The sequence below is a fragment of the Rhineura floridana genome, chromosome 4 (assembly GCF_030035675.1).
Source record: "Rhineura floridana isolate rRhiFlo1 chromosome 4, rRhiFlo1.hap2, whole genome shotgun sequence".
Classification (NCBI taxonomy): domain Eukaryota; kingdom Metazoa; phylum Chordata; class Lepidosauria; order Squamata; family Rhineuridae; genus Rhineura; species Rhineura floridana.
Genome location: NC_084483.1, coordinates 3,109,861 through 3,131,013, shown reverse-complemented (window position 1 = coordinate 3,131,013; position 21,153 = coordinate 3,109,861). Strand labels below are relative to the sequence as shown.

The 21,153-nt window shown below is 40.8% G+C and overlaps 1 protein-coding gene across 6 annotated transcripts in view; it reads right to left on the bottom strand.

The window, feature by feature from the left end:
- SERTAD2 (SERTA domain containing 2) overlaps nucleotides 1-21,153 on the bottom strand; it is a 163,431-nt gene that overhangs the window by 21,297 nt on the left and 120,981 nt on the right. Inside the window, exon 2 of one of the 6 annotated variants that reach the window (XM_061622249.1) lies at nucleotides 20,654-20,691. The exons of 4 other annotated variants lie outside the window; for them this stretch is intronic. The gene's annotated coding sequence lies outside the window, so the exon portion shown is untranslated. Of the gene's footprint in view, nucleotides 1-20,653; nucleotides 20,692-20,971; nucleotides 21,085-21,153 lie in introns of those variants that run through there. One more of the 6 variants, XM_061622250.1, reaches the window with a different exon arrangement.

The window sequence follows — 21,153 nt, the reverse complement described above, 5'->3', positions numbered from 1 at the left end:
TTATACCACTTGTCCTGTAAGTCCTTCTCTCTCTGTGTGAGAGAGAGTAAGAGACAGAGAGAGAGAGAAGCCGAACTGCACTTGCACATAGTGGAAGGAGTAAGCAACCCTGCATGTGACCAGAGACACTTTTAGTATATTTCCTCTAGTTCACAGAAATAACCATTGACTACCAAGCCCAATGGCAATTTGTTGAACGCTTAAGTGTGCCAGTGCAGCACTTGCCTGGGCTACAGGTCCCTGGCATGTAAAATGTGCACATGCAGACAAAGCAATCTGGTTTGAATAAGATGCTGGATATGGGCAATGCAGCATGGGGATGTTTGATCTTTAGATTGTGTTTCTTTTTTTTAAAAAAAGTCAAATGCTTTTTAAGCTTCATTCTCAGCTGTAATTCTGCACCATCTCAAGATTTTATCAGCTCGAGCAATTCCTGAGCTGCAATTAATCCTTACAAGTTCACTTAGGAGGAAAAGAAAAAAAAATCCTAGAGAGGAATATGGTTTGGAAGAACCGGCTAATTCCTGACTGACAGCACAGATTGTGTAGCACAAATTACAACACTTAAATAAAACAACAAGAAAAACAATTATTTCACAAAATCCACAGCCCTGATTCTATGGAGTAGATTCAGTATTTTCACATCTCTAACACAACAACAAAAGCAATCAAAATGCAAAGATTTTAGAGCCAAGACTCAAGTTTCCCCCAAATGTCCAAGATATTTCTTCGCAACCCTACCATTAGATGGAGTCAGCCACCTCGGACTACTAATTTTGGGTATAAAGAAAGGGCAACAAATTTGTTAGTTATTTAATTTATTATTGTTGATTTATTTTATTTTTACTGCCAGGGAGTAAGAGAAGGTCACATGGGATTTTATCTCAGGTACCAAAATATCTGGGTTTGGACACTATACACCTTGACTGGGTGGGGATGAAATCATCTACATCTTCACCTCGGGCAACAAAATGTCCTGGGCCAGCCCTATTCACAACTTTTCCACTGTGAAATACAAATATCCCCCTTTATGGTCTCAATCCCTTTTGGTCACAGCACCCCCCAAGACAGGTAAATGAATGCGCTAAATGACCCTATGTGCATAAGGGATGCTTGACTTAACTATAGATTTCACACCATATGGCAACTATGGTCTTCATCAACCGGCCCTCACAACTGAGTCTGTCTGATTAAAGTTGGGTATTTGCTCTTAACCAAAAGCAGTCTGGGGATGGATTACAGGTTTACAGATTGTCCCTAAAGGGCAGAATACCAGGGCTGTGGAGTCGGTCGGAGTCGTGGAGTCGGAAGCAATTTTGGGTGGAGTCGGAGTCAGTAGAAATGTACCGACTCTGACTTCAAATTAAATTTTGATTGACAATTTTTTTAAAACATAAATTCAAAATGTCAAAGAAGCTTCCCATGAAGTCAAGTGTAGTTGAGCATTTCACCATAACTCAGGATGGAAAACATTTTGTGTGTGACACAGGACCCAGATGAAGACAAATGCTGTGATGCCAAGATCAGCGCATATTCAGGCAGCGATAAAAATGCTCCTACGAGAGCTTCCAATTTAAAAAGACATTTACAGCCCTTTCCAGGGCTGTGGAGTTGGAAGCAATTTTGGGTGGAGTCGGAGTCGGAGAGTAGAAAAATAGAGGAGTCGGAGTCGAAGGTTTGGCGTACCGACTCCACAGCCCTGCAGAATACTACCCCTTCTTTGACTCACCTTTTGGCTTGAAAGGTGCAAACTCACATGCCAGCTCCACACCAGACTGAAGGGGAATTCCTTGGGAAGCCAGGTTACCAGATTGCTGCAGCAGAGAAAGAATACCCCAGGTATGCTATCCTATCACTGCCAGCTGCTTAGAGGACACTGGAAGAGTGGGGGAGTTGGAATATTGACTCTGTGTGAACAAGTGGCAGCACAACATACCATTCACACATTGCTTTTAGAAATCTGGGAATAAAAGAGCAGCAGGAAGTGCTCAGCCAGAGAAAACAAAACACAGAAAATAGCCATGATGGCTGTGCTGTGCCACCCTAGTCAGAGGCAGCATGCTTCTGAAAACCAGTTGCCGGAAGCCTCAGGAGGGGAGAGTGTTCTTGCACTCGGGTCCTGCTTGCGGGCTTCCCCCAGGCACCTGGTTGGCCACTGTGAGAACAGGATGCTGGACTAGATGGGCCACTGGCCTGATCCAGCAGGCTCTTCTTGTGTTCTTATGTTCTTAAAATGCATATACTGACGTTTCTGAACTATGTTGATTGTGCTAACAAAATAAAGGTAAAGGTGTCCCTGCACTTATAGTGCGAGTCGTTTCCGACTCTTAGGGTGACGTCTTGCAACGTTCACTACGCTCGACGTCAAAGGCCCTTCTCCGGGTCCCAACTCATAAAGAGGCCTGGAGATCAACAACTAGATCTAGGGCCTTCTCGGTGGTGGCCCCTGAACTATGGAATGCCCTCCCAGACGAGATACGCCTGGCACCTTCTTTGTTATCTTTTCGGCGCCAGGTAAAAACCTACCTTTTCGCCCAGGCTTTTTAAACATTTTAAATTTAATTTTAAACCTAATATGGATTTTAATTTATAAACTCAATGGCAATTCTATTTTGGATTTTTATCATGTTATATTTTTCACACTTGCTCATATTTTAATTGTGATTTTATTTGTTGTACACCGCCCTGAGAGCTTTCTGCTATAGGGCGGTCTAGAAATGTAATTAAATAAAATAAAAATAAATAAATAAATAATAAACAAGGCAGACCATATAGATGGGGTGGGATTGCCAGTTCCTCCCCCGGCCTTTCTTTACCCCCCAGCATATGCCGGGTACTCATTTTACCGACCACGGATGGATGGAAGGCTGAGTGGACCTCGGCCCCTTTTACTGGAGATTCGACTTCCTCCTTCCGTTGGAATCGAACTCCGGCCGTGAGCAGCGCTTCGGCTGCGTTACCGCCGCTCACCACTCTGCGCCACAGAGGATCTTGCTAACAAAATACCCCACCAAAAAAGCTAATGCCCTGGAGTCACTAGTACAAAGGAGTCTCTAAATCTTTGCACAATCATGTCCCACTACTATAGTTAGTCCTTAAGTCACATGCTAGAAAATTTGATGTATTGCAAAACTTAGGATTTGTATATTTCGGTGATTATGGAGGAATGCTGTGCAGTGTTTGAGTCATCTATCCCTTTTCTTCCCAAATTATTGCTTCTGTTCTATTTTCACAGGTGCTCTGAACCAGGTGCAACTCCCACCCCGATTTGCACAAGTATTATCACTATCATGTCCCACAGATAGCTATATAGATTGCTTTGTAGTGCTTTTTCTGAAGAATTAACTCTCAATCTTTGATTATTTTTGTAGTTTTATTCTTGCCTTGCTACATATCTTTTCTTTTTGCCACACTCTTTTCAGAGACTACAAATGAAAATATTCCATGAAGATTAACATATCAGTCCTTAAGTAGTGTGAAGATTCCACCCTTAACTGAAAATTTGTTCAACTATAAGCACCTTTTGAACTTAACATTTGCTGGGGGCTGTTGCTTGCATAAAAGCCTGGAGGTACCCTGAGAGGGTAAATTTAGTAGAAAAGGACAGCCAACACAAATTTGACGTATGCATACTTCTGATTCTCACAGCAAATATGTCACGTGTGGACAACAACCTTGGCTTCCACTCATGGTTTATTTGGAGAGAAACAAACCATGAGTCTGAGTTCGGACAAAATGACAAGCTATACCCTGGCTTGTTTCCTAACAGCAGGAGGAGTATGGGAGGCGATTTCAGCAGTGCAGTTTGTTTGCATTAACCCATACAGTAGGGCTCTGCTTACCGGTGCTTCGCTTCCCGGCGTTCCACTAACGCGGCGGCTTTAATTCCCCTTTTTAAAGCCGATTTTTGCAATTTTTGCATCATTTTTGCATCATTTTCGCGCAATGCGCCCCATTACAATCAATGGGGTTCCACTTTACGTCAGTTTCCGCTTTACGGCAGGGATCCGGAATGGAACCTGCCGTATAAGCGGGGCCCGCCTGTAGTTTATTTTAAGTATGGTTTATTATGATGTGCAATCTGGATCACAAAGTGTGGGGCTTCTGCAAAGGTAAAGAATCACTTTCAGGCATACAGGGGTTGTTATTTTAAGATAACTGATCATGTAAAACAGGCCCTGAATATGACCTGTTGCAAACATTTTTTATTACTGCATGTATACTGGTGTACATCAGTATTTTCCCAGCAGTATATACATAAGAATTGCAGACTACATTCAGACGTGTATACAGATCTAAGAATGCCAATTCTGATACTAGCCCTCATGCAGATCCGGCAAAAAAAAATCACACTGGCTGACTTTGAGGTATATTTGGACCCCAAAGAGATTTCCAATGGAAGGATGTGATCACTCTGAACCCCAGAGGTGCTTTTTGGGGGGGGGAGGGGTCTTGATACTACCAAAGTACCTTGAGCTAAAAAACACTTATTCAAAGGTGGAAGCAGTATAAGTTGGCCCTTTCTCCATGCATCTTGAGTAAACTGGGATATTTTGGGATCCCAGTGGTTTTTTATTGTTGTTTTTGTTTCCAGAAGGAAACTGGCTGAAATTTGGGGATGTTGTATGGGTGACAGTTTGTGACAATGTTCTAGGACAACCCTGTAGATCTACTCATAAGTAAATTACACAGTAAAAGGCAGAAATTTGCCCTTGGGTTTTTTTGCTTGGGTATTTTTTACCCCCCCCCTTGTGGTTTTTTGTTTCCAGAAGGAAAATGGTAAGTAGTAACTGGCTGAAATTTGGGAATGTTGTATGGGTGACAGTTTGTGATAATGACCTGAAAGGACAACCCTGTAGGTCTGCTCATGTGTAAATTACACAATGAAAAGTGCACCTGGAGTCCAAAAGTACCTCACAAGTCTGCATAAGAGCTAGAAAATTTACTTGTGATTTACATCACTGGTCCCTCATAATATCACGTGTGAAGCTGGGCTGAAGTGGAAGCCAAAATTAAGGTCAGTTTCTCTTCCCTACCCCTGGTGTGACATCACAGTAATTAGGATTTCCCCCCTTTTCCGGTATTTTCCTCCCAATTCCATAAACAAAGTGTACATTAGCTGTGCTTTTCCTTTCCTCTGCAAGGAAACTATTATTCATTAAGAATATGTTATTTAGAATTACATCAAAATTGGTTCCTTTTCAGTCCTGGGAAATCACTAGGCAGCCAGAGTACAGACTTGTTTAGTGTTCAGTGGTCATCACTGCAAAGATTTCAGTGCTGCCAAAAAGCCACACATTGGAGAAAGCTGCTGTTTTAAATTTTAACACAAACCAATTCTCCCCATTTACTTCCCTGTGGATCACAGGTCAAATCAGGCAGGTTAATTTCATTGAAGCTAGAATGCCCACAAACACACAGAGCAAGTTCCTAATCCCCCAAGAACACTTCAGACTGGCACAAATCCAATTCACCTTTCAGAAGCCTTTTGAGGACTGAGCTATAAGTGTGTGACTTACTGGATCTGGAAAACACTCACAGTTATTTACTGATGGGGGAAGAAATCAGGAAAACTCAGAGCTTCTGAGGGGAAAAAAAGGGAAAAGGCTAGGAACCTTTAATTTATGTGCTTAAAAAGTCTTATCCACGAGAAACTGCACATCAAATTTAAAGAGATGGAAAACTGACAGACAGTAAATAAATTATGAGAGTTCATCTAAGAATACTTTACAAATGTTGCAATATCAATGTGACATATGTTTTGGGCCACCAGGCTGAAACCGAAAGAATAAACCTTACACACCTGAACCTAGCTCTGAATCTTCTCCCTCACTTATACACGTGGAAAAGTGTTTCAGAGTATTTTCTTCTGCTCTGTGTGTTACACATCACAGAATTCGCACCCCAATTCCAAATGAGACTATCAATGTACATCCATTTTACTCTGAAGGCAGTTATTAAAAAAATACTGCTTTTAAAATAGGTCAAGATAAGTTTGTTTCAGATAGACTTTATCATGTACAAAGTTAGCTGAGTACTAAAAGAAAATTGCTAAAATATTCATACTTCAGACTAACTTCTATGAAAACCCAAAGTAGTAACATCCATGTTAATTGGGAAGAAAGGGGAAGCCTTTCTCAACAAATAAGCAATGCAATTATATGGCAAGTCAATAGCATAAGCCAGCTAACTGTTCCAGCGATATTTTGAAACTGTAATCCGATACGACTGTTTCCATCGTCGTGCCTTGCTTGCACTCCCTTGTTGCATACTGTACTATTTGAGGCCCAGAGGGCAAAGTGAGTGCTTGCTGTTTATTAATGATCAGACACTGCACTGCAAGACAGGGGGGGGGGCAGCATGAGGAAGAAGGGGGAGATGTGCACCAACACTCCCATGATCACTTTCTGCAGAGTTTAAGACCACAGAACACTGAAGCTGCAGCATAAAGCATTCATGCTGTTCTCAAACTCTCTCTCCCCAACAAGATTTTACTGTACTATATAAAAAAAAAAAAAAACACCAGGAAAAGCCACAATTCAAGTAGGCCTGTAACTCATGTGGCTTGCTAAGACTTTGCAGAAAGCATATGCTTCCGTTAAATTAGAAACAGTTTCTAGTGCTGTCAGTTTGCTAGGGGCAACCTCCTCTCCTCCCAAAGAAGAGGCGCTTGTTTAATGGTTTTGACAAATTGTGCTTGCCTGACAGGGCAATGTCAAATAAAGCTAAGAAGCCCTCTACTAAATATATCCTTTAGAATAAATTACTGCCTCATTAACTAATCCTCTGAAAGAGGACCAGGTCTTGTACACTAAAAGACTCAATTGTTCCTAAGAGTGTTTATAATATTAAAGAGTAGCGCTACGTTTTCTTGTACAAAGTGTAATCAGACCTACATCCTTCAGCTTGTTAAACTACTAGAAATTACGTTGGAAGAATCAGACTGTTTGTTCTGTGGGCTGATAGAGAAAAGACATTCTGAATACTAGGGCTGAAATCAAGAGCAAGTCAGTCTGAAGCTATTAAATAACTAATGCAGTGAAATCAGGGGAGCTTGTAAAAACAGAACATTGGCACATAAAGCAATTATTTTCCATGAAAAAACAAATGAACTGGGTCAAGTATTGATTTTTTTTAAAAAAAATCCATTGTTAGCAACACTATGTATGTTCTGCTTTGCACAAGCATAACCCAAAGTCTTGGAACAACAACCATAATACAAAAGTGGCAAAAATGCTATGATGGAAAAACAAAAAGTTGAACTTTTGTTTATTTGTTTAATGTTGTACTTCATGTGTTCAGCATCTGGTTGTTGACCAACTAATTTGGACTACTGACCACTGTCACGGCAGGGCATATGCAATCTTAAGCCCAGATAACTTTTTCTATAGTGCCACAGAGAATCTGCAAAGCCATTCTTCTAATAAAATGTTTGGAGTAGCAACTGAAGTAGTATAGCAACATTTCTCTCTCTCTCTCTGACACACACACACACACACACACACACACGAGTGTCTCCATGTGGCAGTGCAATGGATGCTACCAAGCACAGATCAAGTGATCCTACATCTGTTTATGCAGAATTCAGACTTCTATGAAATCATGCAGTACATTTTATGTTAATGGCAGTATTTCTGGAGTGAAGGATTAAAATACAGGTTAAAAACCAATTATATTTATCTAAATACCAGTTGGGCTTATACACACACAAATTATATAGAACATGAAAACATACTATGAATAATTTCATGCCATGATAAAGTTTCTAAGATGTGCCACCACTTTTCTGTCTTTCTGTTGTTACAGTCCATTCCTGCAGCTTCTGGAATTTGGACCCTTTCAGAGATACAGAATCCAAATTAAGCAACTTCTCTCTAGAAAGTAAGTAGACAAAAGTCTTTACTAAAGAACTTCTTGTTCAGAAGCTGGACAGGTGACCACAACTGACCCTGCAAGTAGGAAAAAAAGTGGCTATTTAAAATCAAGACAGCTTAATGGTGCAGGGGGGAAATGTGAAGAGGCCATGAAGCACTGCTTTTAATTTAGAAAGAAACTTAGCTGGAAGAAGCAGTTTGATCACAATTTAAATGTAAAATAACTTGGAAAACTTGCAAGGCAGGCAGCACAAGTAAAGCACGCTAACCCATCTATGCTGGTCTTCCTCTTTTAAAATTACATGCCTGAAAAACGCAAGATGGGGGGAAATATTTTAGTCCTCCTTTGGAATTCAGTTAGGGTGTTAACCAATGGATTATTGGCTGAACAGCTTGTTGAACAAAATGCCATTATTGACATGTGTGTCTCTGGCTGTTGCAGTGCAGTTTGTGCATTTAAAAGTCTCTACTTCAGGCTCCTTTCTCCCCTGCAGATATATACTTTGCATACAGATTAATGACAGTTTTGACTGCACGGTAGGGAGACTAGAACACCCCCCATATCCCTTTGCGTTATAATGGGAGGTCCCCTCCCCCTTTCCTAGTATTTATAATTACTTGGCTGGAGCCTTTATTTTCAACACTGCTGTAAAATCTTTTCCCTAAAGATACCTTGTTTTTCCCCTCACATTGTAGACCCTTAATAAAATACACTGGGGGGGGGGGGAGAGATAGCATTTAGACAGCATGAAAGCTCTGCTCAATCAGCGAATTATAGCTTTGGGGAAAAATAGTTTGACCGCGATTACAACTCAAAACAATTACTCCCCCCCCCCAAAAAAAGTTGCAGTGACTGATTTATGGGATTTACTTTTAAGTGAAATGCATTAGGGATCAGAGCACCAATTAACTATCATGCCAAAAAAGGTAACAGAATTCCCCCCCCCACACACACTCACACATAATGAACTAAACTGTAGCAACTACAAGGTTTCTGGATTTCTCTCACAAATTTTATTGCCTAATTTCTTCCTGCGGCACCCCACGAAGAGATCATAACAAGGGAAATGTTTCCATTGAGCTCTCTTTTTACAGGAGTTTGTCCTTGTCACTTAAGTTTTCAACATTTCTTGCATTCTACCAGAGTCTGCACAGCGATATTATTAAACAAATGTACCATTTAAAAAGTTTAAAAAACCCAGTTCTCTAAATAATCAAACGTGAACTAATCATAATCATTTATGTAATCCTTTTAGATTGTTCAAAGTGTATTGCATATATTACCTTCCTGCAGCCCTCAAAATCACCTGGTAAGTACTATTAAGCCCCAAGTTGCAGGTGGGTCTAAGGTGGAAAGAGCACAACAGAAGGCTATTTAAAGATCATGGCTGACGTTGTCAGATATAAACCAAGAAATGTTCAAATTCATAGTTCAATCTGAGGCTTGGAGATCACTGATTGGATCTCCTACCTCTTCTAATATTTGGAAAACAATGGAAGGGGAGAAAAGTATCCCAATATCCTGACAGGGTCCCCCACCCCCAAAGAATATTACAACTAAGAAATGAGTGTTGCAAGTTTACACAAGGAGGACGTTAAAGCTAACTTAGAGCAGAGTTAACCAATCCCCTAGAGTAAAATTTACTCCTGGGGTCGCATAGACCCATTCTGTCCTTTTGTAATGGTTTGTTGTTATTTTTACACACTGGAAAATATGGGGAGAAACCTCCTCTAGTGAACTTGAAGTGGTATAAACACATTTTAAAAACTGAATTTATGACATATACAAAATGCTAAGGCTGACCCTATCCTAACTTGAGAAGTTGCTGGGGATAGGATGGGTCCCAGTTAGCTTAGGATTCTAGGTGTTTGGAAATTTCACTTTCCTGCTGAATATGAATAAATCAGACTCCTGATTGCTTACTAAGTCACATGTATTTTTTATTTTTATATTTTTTTTAAAAAAATTGAGAAGTGGGGGCAGGGGAGAGAAATGAAATACCACAGGACAAGCAGCCCCACAATTGTTGAGGCGTGAGGAACATGGAATATGAAGTAATTCAGGTTAGCTAAAAAGTTTTTTTACAAACATTTCAAACAGTTGCTGGGTCTACAGCACCCCCATTAGTGTAGGAAGGTTACAAAGAGATGGCAAATCTACTCACAGACCAGACCTCCAGTGCCTTACCAGGTGCAGCCCTTAGCCACTAACCTTCATTTGATAAGAGATCATTCTGATTTTTCTCTAAAGGAAGACTTGTCTGTGCTAGCATGCTGTAGTGAATTGAGGCTTATCTCTTGATTTCTGTAATATTCAGGGCATTTGAAAACAAAAAATATTTTTAAACATAGGTATTTTTGTTTCAAGACAAGAAAATTCTATTCATGCCAGGCATAGAAGCTAATACAGAACATCGAATATGAACATTTGCTGACAAAAGCTTTAAGCAATGCTAGAGAAATGGGACAACTGTGAGATTTTTCTTTGCTCTTGCATTGTTTGTACTATTGTGTATTTACAGGTTTGGGTAGAATTGTGAAAGCTGCTGCGGAGAACTTTGTTGAGAGTCTAACTTTAACAATTCAGCCTCACAGGCTAACTCTAAAAAGTAGAAGAACCTGGATGTTAAGGCATATTGGTTTCATTGACAAGTAGCATGCATTACGATGGGGTCTTGGGATAGGAGTTGTCACTAGGTTTTGCCAGCAGACAATTACCACCTGGAGCTCAGTAAAAACATGTGGGTTTCTGCCATCCTTACCCCTCAAAGTCAAGAGAGACTGACAAACATTTCCCCCTTCATTCTGCCCTGTGAGTAATTGAGACAGAGGTTTAAATTACAACCACTAGCCACTTGACTGAGCGAGGAACGAGAAGGTTGTGCTCTGAATGAGTCCCCAGGAGGAAGGGAGCTGGAAGCACTTGCAGAGGGGGGACTGGCAGATGGAAGAGGGGGGCTTAACCTTTTTGACCTGACTCTCCCCCTGCAAAAGTCCCCCAACTATTTTACCCCATTTCCCCTTAGCCAACCTCTTAAACCAACGGGAAATGGCCTTGGGGTCCATCTGCAGCGAAGAACTGGTGGCCAGGAGGAAGGTTTAAACACCACCCTCCTCCTAGACAGCTTCCCACTAGCCCTCACATCCACAGCACTTTGGTGAACATGATTTTGGGAACACATATTTGCTGGGTTAATGTGTAATTCTTCCCCGATTTACTCTCTCCCATCATGAATTTCTCCCCTAACAAAATCTCTATTAACAGTGGCTCTAGCTCCTGCCAATCCCAACCATATAAAGAGCTGAGACCACCAGGTGTAGACAGTAGCCAATAAAAAAGGTGGGGGCAGAGCCTGATGCAGCCTGGGCCAGTGTTGTTCTTTCCTTGGCCAGCAGTGACCTCCTGCGGACAGATCAGCTTCCACTGACCCAAGAAGGTACGGGTGCCACTGCCAACCAGTGACACCCCCTGGTTTTCCTTTGCCTACCTCCTCCAGCCAGCTCCTCACCCCCCACAAAGGAAACCTGGCTGAAATAACCTAGGCCCAGCCTACCCCATAGGCCTCCCTCCACAGAAGCCTGGGCTAGTTGGTTTAAAATCACTGGTCTCCTCATACCACTGCAGACAGGAGAAGCTGCAGCTGGTAGACGTTTCAGGTCAATGCATTCCTCCAGGCCACTCAGTATTGGACTAGCCAACTTAATGCCCACTTGCCCCCGAGGGTTCTTTGGCTTCCAGGCTTCTTTATTAGCCTGTAAGGTTGCCAGTTTCTCTTTGGCCCTACTTTTTAAAACAGCAGCCTGGCATCAAGAAATGAAGCAAGCAATGCTGTTCTTATCAGGTAAGCAACACAACAACGACAGCTCTGCTTGCTTGCTTTTTTCATGCCGGGCCTCTGTTAATGGAGTAGGGCCAATGTGTGTGTGTGGGGGGGAGTGGCAGCTTTTTTTCTAATTTTTTTTGGTGTGTTTTAAAATGTGTATATTTGTTTTTAATGTTTTTAATTGCTGTAAACTGCCCAGAGAGCTTCGGCTATGGGGCGGTATATAAATGTAATTAATAAAGAAGCAAATAAATAAATAAACAAACTGTACTTGCAAGTCCACAGCTCACAGACTTAAGTGTTCTTAAGCCATTTATGGGATTGCCACCTTTTTTTTTGTGGCAGGGACTCCAATGTCTTTAAATGCTGAGTAAGAGGAATTAATGTATGAAACTAGTGAAGTCAGAGCTGCAATCCTACCCTTGCATGCATTTTTGTCTTCAAATCCACACCTTTGTCACCACTGAAATGGGCTCCACCCCCTGAATAAATCTGTTAGTGCCATAATTTCGTTGTCGTCATGGTGCCACAAGACTTGTTTTTGCCACAATGGACCAACATGGCTACTCCTGTGGAAGTGGTTTCCTCAAATCTCTTCGCTGTCTTCCTTCTGCTAATTGGTTCTGCTTCCTTCAGTCCATTGGCACCCAGCCAACATACTTCACTGCTCAGCACTCTTATTTATCCCTCCCACCTTCTTCCTGCCAACAATATACAGCTTCTGCAGAAGCTCATCTCAAAAAGGATATTATAGAGTTGGAAAAGGTTCAGAAGAGGGCAACCGGAATGATCAAGGGGATGGAGCGACTCCCTTACGAGGAAAGGTTGCAGCATTTGGGGCTTTTTAGTTTAGAGAAAAGGCGGGTCAGAGGAGACATGATAGAAGTGTATAAAATTACGCATGACATTGAGAAAGTGGATACAGAAAAGTTCTTCTCCCTCTCTCATAATACTAGAACTCGTGGACATTCAAAGAAGCTGAATGTTGGAAGATTCAGGACAGACAAAAGGAAGTACTTCTTTACTCAGCGCATAGTTAAACTATGGAATTTGCTCCCACAAGACGCAGTAATGGCCGGCCACCAGCTTGGATGGCTTTAAAAGAAGATTGGACAAATTCATGGAGGACAGGGCTATCAATGGCTACTAGCCGTGATGGCTGTGCTCTGCCACCCTAGTCAGAGGCAGCATGCTTCTGAAAACCAGTTGCCGGAAGCCTCAGGAGGGGAGAGTGTTCTTGCACTCGGGTCCTGCTTGCGGGCTTCCCCCAGGCACTTGGTTGGCCACTGTGAGAACAGGATGCTGGACTAGATGGGCCACTGGCCTGACCCAGCAGGCTCTTCTTATGTTCTTAAGCTTTCTCTACACCCCTTGTTGGCCCCACCTTTCCTCAATTCCTGACCTTCTCGGCCTATTGTTTCCACAAGCCCTTGTCTTCTCTTTGATCTTGGTTCCGTATCTCAGTCCAGTGCTAATCCTGCGCTTGTCTTTCCTCTAACTTTTCTCTGGGCTCCCTTTCCTTTAGCTGCCCTGCCTCTATGGCCAGTATGGCATTTTTGTTCTAGATAAGTGAGCTCAGACAAGACTATCTCTGAACATGCCACACTACTTCCTTCTGTTCTCCAGCATCACATTCGTTTAGCCAATAAAATACGGGACTCCCTTGCCCCGGCCACATCCAAAACCTCCCTTGGCTAAAAAGTGATCTGAGATCCAAGTAGGAGAAGGGCCCAGGAGACAGAAAATACTAACGGGGACAGAGGACATATGCGGCGGACTGACTGAGAAAAGGAAGCTGGAACAGGCTGAGGTTCAAAGTGATGGAGGAGCAAAGGAGACGCAGCAACTATAGAAAGGAGGGGATAAGTATGATGACCAGGAAATGAGTAATGAAGGCTAAAGTAACCAAGGCAGAGATCAGTGACAGGGCTGAATTTCACATGTTGTTTTCTATCAACTAGCCAACTCTTTGGCTGTAGGATCCTACTTTCATGGCCTGAAAAGAGTGGTGACCTAAACTTTGACCTGAAAAATCTAGGCTCATGGATCTAAGCTAGTCACGGATTCAACAGATTTCTGAGGGCAAGACAGTTCCCCATATATGCAGAAAGCGGCTTCCCTCTCACAACACTGAGGTGACGCTGAATAGAGATGAAGGTTACACAGAAAGTGTGGGGTTCCAGGCCCCACTTCAATGCAGTTGTGGGGCAGGTATGCAGCAGAGATGTCTGCTGAGCGTATGGAGGCTCTGTCAGGATTCCCATTCATTTTAATTTTAATTTAAGCTAACTTAATTTTAAATCTGTTGTAATTGATTTTAGATTGTTTTATTTTTATATGTCTTTGTTGTATTACTGCGTATTTTATTGTATTTTGTGTGTTCACCGCCCAGAGAGCTATTGCTAGTCGGGCGGTATAAAAGTCTAATAAATAATAATAATAATAATAAGAGCCTAGGTGCATTCAGCAGGCATCCCTGTTGCAAAGATGCCCCCAGAGTGTCGACAGCATGGGAGGGCTGGCAGGGGGCATGATAGTAGAACTGAGGCCACCAGACACAGTCCCCACTTTCCCATTCACCACAATGTTAAAAAATCATTTGGAGAGAAATGACGGATGCTAACAACTTATATTGTTTAATTCAATCATCCTATTATTTATTTATTAGATTTATACCCCACCCTCCTTTTCATGCTAGAAACCCAAGGCAGCTTCCATCTGGTTCCCAGGCGGTCTCCCATCCAGGCACTGACCAGACCTGACCCTGCTTAGCTTCAGCAGGGTGCTGGCCTCATGTGTCTTCCTAAAGAAGGAAATCTACATATTTGTTTTATGATTTTTTAACATTTTTGTACATCACTTTGGATATTTTTTAAATATAAAAGTGGTATAGAAGTGTCTTAGATAAATACTGAATTTAACATTTAAGTACCTACTTGACAGCAGTCATTTTCTCCATACTGGTTGCCTATTGAGCAACGTGCAGCTGTGAAGACATTGTTGTACTGTTTAGGAAGCTGGTTGTTATGAGAATGAAACTTGAAAGAGAAACTCTCTTGTAAATGGCCATCAGGAGAACCAAAGATTCTGAAGACACACTTCTCCCTTAAGTCATATGCAAATCCTGTGACAAATTCTATGCTAGAGAGAAGCAACATAAGTGACTCACTTTCCCCCACTTTTCCTTACTTCTTTTTTTTAAAACCATATGAATCAACTCTTAGTTTTACTGCATAGTCAAGGAGAGGACGATGGAAACTAGAACACACTACTGAAGGGTGCAACATGCAAGTCATATTACCTTCACAATTCATATTATTGGGAGCAAGAAACAACTCTACATTTTTTAAAAATGTTCTGGCTGAAGGATTCTGCACAACAAATACTTTAGAGAAGGAAATCTACCAGAAGTATAAGCTCACCAACAAGATGGCGAGGAAAGCGTGATGCAGACCTGATTTCTGATTCACAGATGAAGAATTATCGCCCTTGGCAGAGAAGTGTGGTACTAAAGAAAGTTTCTGATCACTAGACAATGCAATAAGGCACTTTTCTGAGACAGAAGGTGACATCAGTTCAAAGCAGCAGCACCCTGTTAATAAAGTGCAGATGCTTAAGACAAAGACAGTATGAATGGATCTTCCTATTTCATGTATGTTTTCAGTATCTTGTAATGCCTGTCTAATAAACATGGCCAACCTGCACGTTTTGGTATAAAATATTCAACTGTCCATGCTTCTTTGGACAGCAGTTAAGAATGTCTTTGTCATTCAAAGCAACCACTTAATAAAATACAATAAAAAAATGAACTCTGGCAAGTTCAATTTTATCTGGCTGTTTCAGAAGTTGAGAGAAAACTCTTTAGCTACCAATTTTAAAAAAATCTCTAACATTTTTATGAGAAGATATTAAGGTGGCACTATACTGACAAATTTGGATTTAAGAACTTACTTCACAGCTACTTGCACATTATTAAGACAACCCGCCCTGAGGCATTCAAAAACTAGTTGGACCTGCCAACTGACTAGCTGCACCCTCTGCTTCAAGTAGGCCTTCTTTCCAATCTGCCCCACTACAGACACACAACATATCTGCATAGTTTACCTGCCATCATGGGCATTTCTCCGCTGTTCACTTTGGAAAGGGGAAAGAAAATAATTTAAATTTAACACAACAGCTGCCACCATCACCACCAGTAACTGGTGCAAAAGTCTAATTAATGACAGCAACAAGCTTATGATCATGTTGCTTGTCAAAAAAGTTTACAGCATATCTATCTTGCCCTACACAAAAAGTCACACCTAAGCGATTTAGTTTAATTCAGATACAGTCTTGTTTATTTATTTATTACATTTATATACCGCCCCATAGCCAAAGCTCTCTGGGCAGTTTACAAAAAAGTCTTGCTTGTGCATATTAATTAAAACCTTAAATTATGGCAAAAAGTGATACAATATATAGCGTGACAATATTCTATAGCACTTAAATGAAAACAATTGCTTCAGAAATGAAAGTAGTGGATTTTGGTTTCGTATCTTTTTAAAAAAAATCCTTTATTCATTTTCTTTAAGAACAATCATGCCTAGTGAAACTGTCCTGATATGAATATCACCTGCTCTCAGGAACTTTAATTATCACTGCATGTAACCCAAGCATTCTCTAAAAACTAAAACTTGAAATAAGTTCTAATTTTTCAAACTTCCATAGCTTTGATAGCCTGCAGCACCACTCTAAGGCTGCAACCCAATGCACACCTACTTGGGCGTGATCCCTATTGACCAGTATGCATAACATGCAAAGGAATGCATTGTAAATGAGTTAGGCTGCATGACATTTACAGGCATGGCTCTTTCCATGTCTCAGCATTAAGAACATGATCCCTTTTTTTTTAATATTCTCTGACACACAACACCTTTAAGATCATAGAAGCAATCTCCTCTACGTAAGTATATGTCTAAGTTTATCAGCCTAGATTTCAAGTGTTAGAAAAGGTAGAGACCGTTTCCTATTATGTATTTTCTATCTCAATTACTGTGCTCAGCAAGACAACACTGAACCCAAAAGAAGCAACTCCCCATCCCATCACAGATGTTCAAAGGTTGCCCACAAGCTAGCATCCTGGCACCTAGGGACTCTCCGCACTTTCAAAAAAGACAGAAAACCCGAGCACCTGATTAACATCACACTTCATATGTGCCCTCAATATGACATAATAAGGGGCTGGATTATATGATCAAAAATCAACTCTGGTCATATAAGCCATGGGAAGATGTGCAGCAAAAAGAAAACCTTACCTCATTATGTGCTGAAAATGGATCTGGCTATGCAACTGATGACTACTTAGTCACATGGTCAACAATAATACCTGAACTCATCGAATAGCCATGCTGATATTCAGTCATGTGACTCGACCCTGTGTTTCCAGAAAGGATGAGACTCTGGCCCCATAACCTTTAGTGCAGGTATTCCAGATTTACACCAGCATAACAAAATCAAGAAATACACCTTGTAATATACATTGCTTCCCCTGCACCCTCTGAATATTAAAATATCCAATTGTACCTTTAATACCAAGTTTAAAACTGTTCGTTTCCCATCTATTTTTTGTTTCCCATATCAATTATTCCCAGACAGTGTCAGGATAGGGTTGTTACACTAGATACTGCAGCTTTCGACAATATAGTGCCCTCCAGATGTTTTGAACTACAACTCCCATAGCTGATGGGAGTTGTTCTCCAAAGCACCTGGAGGGCACCAGGCTGGCAAAGGCTGAGTTATTGCAGGTTCTTTGTTCCTTTAAGAGTTCCAGGTAGGGCAGAAGCTTGTTAGATTTTCTTTCAACTACTGTGGAGCTGGAGTCTTAGTGGTCTGTTTCCTGCAGCACCGGAAAGTAGAAAGTCAAAGCAGCCAATCTTCTCTCTTCCTCACTTCTCAAAAAAGTTCTAAACTGGCAGTGATAAACCCAGTCAACCAAGAGCCTTTAATAGATTATCTGAATGTTTAAGTAAGTTCGAAAGGGGGATCCCTGCCGGTGGTCTCATTCCACTCTCATCTCTGGTAAACTGTTATTTGCATTGCTTCAAAAACCTGCACAGCCTGCTTGACAAGAGGTAACAGTGGGAGAGAGAAACGTGTGCCCACCTTTGGATGCAAAACCTCTGTGTCAACTCACTTTCAAATCTCTTAATATCACCCTTCTGCAGCCATAGGGGAAACACAGGCTAATGGAAAAGCATATTGAGGGTCAAGTACATGCAACTTAAAACTATTTAGTGTCCAAGTCAGGTGTTGAAATCTGCAAGTGTACCATAAAAGCCACATTTTATTGTTAAATTCTTCTAGGGGCAAGGTTGCATGGAACAGATTTGGTGCACCAGAGCCCCACAAAGTACCTGTGCTCAGCATGCACTGGATTCTCTGCTACCTGTACTGCAAACCAGGGTGGTTATGTGTGAGTACTGTCCACATAAGGGAAGGGATGGCAGAACTTTACACTGTATTGACAACAGTCATTTTATCAGTAATAGATAAAAGTCTTATGGTTAAAACAACAGATGAAACCTTATATTTATTAATATCGAAGGTGTTTATTTTAACCGGATTTTAATTGTCAAAATGTTTTTAGGGTTTTTTTATTCTGTTTTTAACTGGTCAATGTAAGTTGTTTTGGGTCACCTGGTGAGAAAAGAGACCAACATAATAATAATAATAATAATAATATGATGATGATGATGATGGTGATGGTGATGTGGCTTCCCCCTTCATTCTGCACTTCAAAGTCAAACTAAAGGTGGTGGGTTTTTTTGGCTGGTTAGCTTAACAATTAGCAAAAAAAGAAAAAGGTTTATTTTAGGGGTAGGAGGATCAGCTATGCTTGTGCTCAGGACCTATTGCCAGCCTGCAGCCATTTAAACTGGACCTTGCACTTTCTCCCTCTCTTTTCCCTTTAGTGCATTAAATGATCTTTGGACTCTGTAATCAGAGCCTGCTGTTTCTGGCACAGTTACTTTTCTTCTCGCTCTCCCCACCCCCTTCTTTTTGGCCAAGAAGCAGTTGCTACTGGAGCTGTCTCCATTTGTGCTATCTTTTTAGACAGAAACTATACTTCTAAAGAAGACTCTAAACAGCCCTTATAGGTGGTTCATAGAAAGACTGCCTACATTTTAAAAACAACATAATCTCCCTTCAGATATATGGCATATAAATATACATATGTAATGTAAATGCAAAAAAAACCCAATCAATTCTCAACTAGTAAATATCATCTGTCACATATCAGCCCCAACTACATCCCAAATGTGCAAGTTATAAAATGAAGTTCTGCAGTGTTTTTCACACCAATGATTCATACCAAGTGTGAAGAAAGCACTGTAGTTGTCAGCAAAGTAGTTCAACTGGCTATTACATAAGATGTGTTGGAGGTGAAACTTCAAACTTTTTCATCTTCAGTTTGGGAGCAGACTGCCTTCAGTATGTATACCAGCTTCAACTATTATCCTTCAAAACAATGGCTTTAATAAATCTGGTTTCTGGACGGTATGTATTATGCAATTTTCATCACTGCATGTTACTACTTCATAATATGGGAAATGCATGTTAAGAAAAAAGGAATAAAAAGAAACATTTTTACTTATGCAGCCCAAACCAATGCATGTTTACTCAGAGGTAACTTCTACTGCTTCCAGTGGAGCTCACTGGTAAGTAAGGGTTCCTCAGACTTCAGCATAAAGTCATTGGCTCATTGACCTTAATCTAAATGCCATTATATTAGAACAAGTTTTCCTGTTTATTTAAGCCAAGTTCTAAGCAGGAGAAACAGTACTGAACATGAACACATAAAATATATTAGGATTTTTAATGCACGTAGTACAATTTTTAACAAGCAAGATTACATTAAAAAAATGGTTCAATATTGTTCTTCCAGAAGACAAACTAGGGTTTTTGTTATGAAGTTAAATGAAGTAGAATCAGGCACCAAAAGGAAGAAAGTCTTGCAATTGTTATGCTAGATGCTACAATACTTGTTTGAACAATGGGAGTATTCCCAAGGATACAGACTCATGTACCTGTCTGGCACCACAAGCTGCTAATCCCTCTTCCATCTCTCAACATACACTGTTCAGCAATAATATTAGCTCTTAAACTTAAAATCAGTTTCCTTTGAAAGAGACCATAGCGACAAGAGGAAAATAGGATCACCAGTCTCCACATATTTTCATTCAACAAGTTACTTGAACAATGCTGTATCAAGAACACTGTATCAAAACAGTTGCTGATATATCACTGTGTATATCAAACATTAAGGTTCTCAATTTTTTTTAAAAAAAGAAAAGCATTTTTAACTAGCAATAACACAATCTTGACCATAAGAAAGGCTTAACAGTTCTGGAACAGAAACCAAAGAAAGACCTGCACAATTCTAATTTCTAATAGTTACAGTTTAACTTTAGGGGCAACGTTGGTCCCCTACTTTTATCACTTGGATATAAAGGTACATGTGTATCCAGACAAGCTTTGAAAATCAATTTCTTGGCATCGCAGCCAAAGAAAACCAGAAATAATGAAACGTACAGGACCACACCACTGGGTCTGGTACTGCCATCAGGCCTTCACTCCAAGCATTTCTGAAAACTTCATAGAAGCTTCAGGGATTGCCTCTGATGTTAATGGACAGCATTCAGTTCAATTTCTGAGAACTGGATCGCTGACCTTCATCCAGAATTCTGAACCCTAAATGGGAAAAAGTAACTTCTCTGAAGGGACCTCGATAGGTGAGCCTACAGCCATCTGAGCTATACATTTCATTTTGTGCTGCTAATTTGCAAGAGGGGTTCCTGCTGCAAGTCAGCTGTAAACATCTCTCAGGAAAAGCAAACGTGCATTCCATAAGAAAGTTAACAAATGAAGAAAGGCAAAACATGCATTTGCAACTGAAAAATATATCCTCCCACTCACCACCATGGTAGAATTCAGTACTTCTGTGTCGTCGATGACTGCGAAAAAGTTAGAATCCACAAGAAAGTGCAAAATAAATTTTAAATTGTATTGCTTCCAGAAACTATTGTGTTTACCAGTTTCCACATTAAAGAGCTATTTAGGAAGATCAAATTTAAAATGCAGAATGTCTCCATGAAAAGGCAAATACCACCACTCACATGCACACATCACCCCCCCCACTACAATGCACACATCACCCCATCACAATGCCAAGCTGAGAAATAAAGCATGGAATAATCTAGTTCTTTAATAACCCGTTAGAACAGGGACACTTACTGGCTGGGTTAAGAATGTTAGTTCCATCACCCATGAAAACCTTCCATGTTTAGTCCTCTGTTCCCAATACCAATTCAGCCAGTCCTAGCCAACTGAACGAATATGCACAGATACTCCCTTAGTTGGAGTTTGCCAGTTTGTTTTGAAAGAAGACCCTCAACATTCACAGTTCAAGGTCCTGA